The sequence below is a fragment of the Triticum aestivum genome, chromosome 7D (assembly GCF_018294505.1).
Source record: "Triticum aestivum cultivar Chinese Spring chromosome 7D, IWGSC CS RefSeq v2.1, whole genome shotgun sequence".
Taxonomy (NCBI): domain Eukaryota; kingdom Viridiplantae; phylum Streptophyta; class Magnoliopsida; order Poales; family Poaceae; genus Triticum; species Triticum aestivum.
The window spans coordinates 635,453,295-635,459,418 of record NC_057814.1 but is presented as its reverse complement, the minus strand read 5'-3'; the positions used below and the strand labels follow the sequence as shown (position 1 = coordinate 635,459,418).

Sequence of the window (6,124 nt, the reverse complement as noted above, 5' to 3'; positions counted from 1 at the left end):
CTCCGGATCAGATACGGGACGACCGGCAGCCGCTAGTCAATGTAATTATAAACATAGTCAGGGGCGGGCCCAGGATTTCGAAAGTGTGTATTCAAAATTTTAAACATTATGTTATTTGTACATCCTAAATCCTTGATTTTTGGCATGTACAAATGAATGTATCACCATATTGTACTTAAATGTACAGGATATGATGCAGAAGTGAGGAAATCTTTTGTAGATTCATAAAATTTCTCATATTGAAATTGTTCACAAATAGAAGTACTATTTTTATTGGTAATACTCACTTTCACATTCTCACAATTTCATAAATATTCTCACATTGCAAATTCAAAATCATTCACCAATTGCAAACCAGATTAATGTATTATTATACTACTCAATAACTCTAAATAATTTTCAGGTTTGAATTCGCTAGAAATAATTCTTAAATTTCAATATACTAACACACGAAGCCAAGTTAACTTACATAGAGTTGGGCGCTGGATTTTGCTGCAGCCAAAGAACGAGAGAAGGCGTGTGTTGCCTGCTGCGGCTTGCGGTGCGGACGCCACCATGCAGCATAGAGGAGGCGAGGGATGGACGCAGGGCGCCGCCGATTGCCTGCGGCAGCCGCTCCCACCCCTGCTAGGTTAGATTGGATTTGGGAGAGCGGTTCGTGAATCATGAGCCCTAACTTCGTGCGATAGCCGATAGAGACATGTCATGCCACGCTATGGGCTGCTGCCTCTTCAAATTTCTGAAATGGACTGGAAGAGGAGAGATTAGCCCATGGGCCATGTGGGAGTAGGGAGGGAGAGTGCAGCAGGTGGGCTAGCTAGTCGCTGACTCGCTGGATGCTTCGATTGTCTGCTAGTTTGGGCCAAATTCGTTCTTATCCATACATCTACATAATATATGGTATACATATACATAATATTTTGTCAAAAATAAAGGGTATTCAACTGAATAGTGAATACCCATGAATTGACCTGGGCCCGCCCCTGAACATAGTGTAAATCTCAACAAATGTGATCACGTGATCGGTATTTAGCTTGAAAGTTGGAAAGAAATCATCGCCCTTGTTTATTGAGTTGTAGCAGACATAACGAGAGGCAGCCACTGCAACCAGCACTCGACACCTCCGCGAGCAGGCTGCCCGGCACCATGTGTTGCTCGCTGACACGGTTGTACTAAGGCCACTGATGATGTCGAGGCCCTACCTCCCTTGGATGAGTTTCAGGGATGCACAGCTCGGTCCATGTGATGTGTGTCCCCTTGTTGGCCATCTCAATTATTAGGTAATCTGATTGTGGTTAAATTGATTGATCATTTTTCGTCAATATTTTTTTGATTGATCCTGACGCGATGCTATAGGTAATAGCTTGATGTACGATCAGTGCAACATGCAACTCTTAGCTTTGGTCTTCTGACGTACATATTATCCGTTGATTTTCTAGCTCACAAATGCATTTTTTTTGTTAAAGAGGAATGCCGTGTATAAGTTCATTAGGTAAAATGTAGCACTCGTGGGAGATTAATTCTATATGAAAAATGAAGTCCATAGTTAAACAAAACAAATAATCATGGATTATGGTCTAAGTTAAAGAGGAATGCCATTGATCATTTTGTTTGTTTGGCTATTTTTTATGGAGGCAACGAAACAAATAATCATGGATTATGGTCTAAGTCTCCCTTGCCCATAGTTAAACCAGATCATGTAATTATAAGCAGCTCACGGGTCCACGCACACAGACTAAAACTCTACTACCTCACCCCCTCATAATTCACCCCAAACACACGACCCCTGCACCTACCGACACACCTCTCCTCACCCTCGCCTCACTTCACGTTACTACGACCTCGGCAGGCATACAAAGAAGCGTATATTCGCCCTCGACCAGGAAGAAGGCCGAATAGAGGGGGACGTACCACTTAGAAATTTTATCACTAAGTTTTACAAAGACCTTTTTGGGCCTTCAGCTAAAACTAATTTCCAGCTGGATGAATCCGTTACTCATGACATTACTTAAGTTATAGAAGCGGAAAATGAATTCCTAACCTCTCCGTTTTCTGAGGAGGAAATTCGAACTGCGGTGTTTCAGACGGAACACAACAAGGCGCCGGGACCGGATGGCTTTCCCGCAGAGTTCTATCAATGCTTTTGGGACGTGATTAAGGCAGACTTGATTGAGTTGTTTAACCAACTGCATTCCGAGGACCTTGATATTTCTCGTTTAAACTTTGGGGAAATTATCCTATTGCCTAAGATTAAGGAGGCTAGTCGTATTCAACCATATCGACCGATTTGCCTTCTGAATGTAAGTTTTAAATTTTTTACGAAGGTAGCGACTAATCAGTTGAACGGTGTAGCTGACCATGTCGTAAAACCCACTCAAAAAACATTTATGCAAGGATGCAACATATTAGATGGAGTGGTCGTCCCGCACGAAACTGTACATGAACTGCACCGGAAAAAGTTGAACGGTGTCATTCTTAAATCGATTTTGAGAAAGCCTACGACAAAGTTAAGTGGCCCTTCCTGTTGCAAACCTTGCGCATGAAGGGGTTTTCACAAAAATGGTGTCGCTGGGTAGAGAGCTTTGTCTCTGGAGGTAGTGTGGCCATAAAAGTTAATGATGATGTTGGCAACTATTTTCAGACAAAGAAGGGGCTTCATCAAGGCGACTCCGCATCTCCTATTCTGCTTAACATTGTGGCTGACATGCTAGCTACTCTTGTTGAGCGGGCTAAGTTGGATGGTCAAATTAGTGGGGTCATTCCAAACTTGGTAGCAGATGGTCTATCCATTCTACAATACGTGGATGACACGATACTACTCATGGATCATGATTTACATAAGGCAAGAAATCTTAAGCTGCTCTTATGTGCTTTTGAGGAACTTTCTGGTCTCAAAATTAATTTTCATAAGAGCGAACTTTTTTTCTTTGGCGATGTTGCAGAATCAGCACCCGACTATGCCGAGATTTTTGGATGCCAGCTTGGGCAGTTTCCGATTCGGTATCTGGGTATTCCCATACACTATTGGCGTTTAACTATCGCTGAGTGGAGGCATGTGGAAGAGAGACTTGAGAAACGATTAGCCAGTTGGAAATCCAAATTCTTGTCTTATGGGGGGCGACTGATCTTTATCAATTCTGTCCTAAGCAACATGGTTATATATATGTTGTCATTCTTCCACCTGCCAAAAGGGGTTCTACAACGTCAAGATTACTTTAGATCCAGATTTTTTTGGTAGTGTGATGATGAAACCAAGAAATATCGACTGGCTAGGTGGAGCGTATTATGCAGAGCTAAAAGTCAAGGGGGCCTGGGAATCCAAGACCTTGAGATTAAAAACATCGCTCTTCTCAGCAAGTGGGTTTATAAACTACTCACTGAGAATGGAGTATGGCAGGAAATCATCCACAACAAGTATGTGGGATCCAATGCCATTTCTCAAATTCATTGGAAACTTGGGGATTCACATTTTTGGAGTGGTGTCATGAAGGCCAAGGAATTCTTCTTCCAATTTGGGACCTTCTCGGTTAGGGATGGTTCTCAGGTTCGTTTCTGGGAAGATACCTGGCCAGGGCCCAACTCACTAGTTGTTCAATATCCGAGCTTGTATCCGATCGTTAGACATAAATTTGTCACGGTCAAACAAGTCTTAGGACAAGAAAACCCTGATATTTCTTTTCGTAAGGATCTTTTAGGCACTTGTCTGGCAGCATGGAATGAATTACTCACTCTCCTGGAGGACATTCAACTGTCAAATGAGCCGAACACTTTTCGATGGAACTTGCATCAGAATGGCAAATTTTCGGTCAAATCCATGTATGATGCAATGGTTCATTGTGATGTTCCGATTGATAACAGGAAATTGTGGAAGCTAAAAATTCCTCTAAGAGTGAAGATTTTCCTCTGATTTCTAAACAAAGGAGTCATCCTAACAAGAGATAATCTAGCACGACGAAACTGGCACGGTTCCCACACATGTGTCTTTTGCCAACATGACGAGTCTATCAAACACTTATTTTTTGAGTGCAAGTTCGCTGGGGTAGTTTGGGCCATGGTTCAAGTAGCTTCGAATTTATACCCACCACGTAGTGCATAGAATATGTTCGGCAACTGGTTGCGTGGTATTGATAAACAATTTTCTGCAAATATTATTGTGGGAGCGCCGGCCTTATGCTGGGCAATGTGGCTCATCCAATCGAGCGGAGCAATGGAGGTTGCAGCTGGGGCGATGAGCCCTCTCCTCCGCAAGCTCGGCGAGCTGCTCGTGGCTGAATTTACCCTGTGCGACCGGGTGAAGAAACACGTCAAGTCCCTCCGTACGGAGCTGGAGATGATGTACGTCTTCCTCCACAAAGTGGGCGACGTGCCGCCGGATGACCTGGACCCGCAGGTCCAGATCTGGGAGGGTATGGTCAGGGAGCTCTCCTACGAGGATGCCGTGGACTCTTACATGGTCCGCATGTACCACGGCAGCCATGGTTACCTTTGCCCCAACAACATGAAGAACAGAGTCAAGAAGTTCTTCAAGAGAACCAAGAAATTGTTCAGCAAAGGAAAGGCTCTCCATTAGATCTCTGACGCCATACAAAAGGCTCAGAACCTTGCCAAGGAGTTGGGTGAGCCCCGTCAAAGGTACAAGCTTAAGACACTCGCCGATGTTATGGGAAATATCATTGACCCTGGTCTTAAGGCCGTGTATAGAGATGTTACAGAGCTTGTAGGCATCGAAGACAAACGGGATGAGCTCGTTGAGGAGCTCATTGATGGGGATGAGATGTCCAAGCAACGACTCAAGACATTGTCAATTGTTGGATTTGGAGGATTGGGCAAGACAACCCTTGCCAGGGCGCTGTATGACAACAGTAGAGTGCAGTTCGACTGTGGAGTGTTTGTTTCCGTGTCTCAGAATCCAGACATCGCAAAGATTTTCAAGAAGATGTTGTACAGACTGGACAAAATTAAGTTTGCAAACATCAACGAATCTGTTAGTGATAACCAACGACTCATCGATGAACTGAGAGCATTTCTTCAGGATAAGAGGTATGACTTCATTGATATAAATTCCATCTTTGCTAAGAGATATACCTCGTTGTCCATACAAAAAAAGTATAAACATGGCTATGTCTTTATTGATATGTGAACTATGCTCAAAAAATTACGCAGGTACCTAATCGTGATTGATGACATATGGGACAAAAATGGATCTAGAAGGTTGCTATCTAAGGGAAAGTATAAGTACCCACGGGATTGATCGTAGGTATGTTGAGAATTTATTACACATGACGTACCTAGGGCTGAAAGATACAAATCTTGACGTGCTCCCATCGATATAGGAAAGCTACAATATTTTGCAAATACTCGACTTAAGAACGAGTGGATCTATCGAGGTGCCATTAAGTGTTATTCAGCTAGGACAATTGATGTGCCTATATGTCTATTCTTTTACCAGATTGCCGGTTGGGATAGGGAAGGTGGTGTCCTTAGAAGAGCTAAATGGTGTGTGGGTGGGTGAATGTGATGAGATTGAGAAAGAGCTAGGGAATCTAGTGGAGCTGAGGGTGCTCTATCTTTGGTGGCAAGGACATGATGAGAGTGTGTGTAATACTTTGTTGGTGTCCCTGGCCAATCTGAGGAAATTGCATATTCTTAAGATTTATCATTCTGGGTATGAGACATTCGATGTCAGCTGGGATAGTTGGGTGCCCCCTCTAGACCTCCACACATTTCATTTTCTTGGTTGTACCTCAACATTGCCTAGATGGATTAATTCATCCTTGTTTCCCATCCTCATGTGCTTGTATGCAGTGGCGGAGCTAGCATTTGAGAACAGGGTGGTCCGCCCAATATTTTTTTATAAGCAATATCACATGTGATCGTTCTAACTAATTACCAATATCACACAGAAATAGATCAATATGGTATTACAAACACACTAAAATTCTCAATTAAATCTCTATTTTGGACAAAGTCTACATACTACATGGACCATAGTACATACCTTGAGAAGTTCTTCGGCCACATCTGGCGGATTCTTCTTCCCTATCTTCAAAGCATGTCTATGAAAAAGAGAAGCAATGTCACATGTCCTCTTCACTCTTTAATATTATGAAATAATAATTTCTTT

At 42.9% G+C, this 6,124-nt stretch overlaps 1 pseudogene; it reads left to right on the top strand.

Annotated features, from left to right (window-relative positions):
- The first annotated feature begins 4,207 nt into the window (after nucleotides 1-4,207).
- Nucleotides 4,208-5,873, top strand: LOC123171498 (disease resistance protein RGA5-like; annotated as a pseudogene).
- The last annotated feature ends 251 nt before the right edge of the window (nucleotides 5,874-6,124 follow it).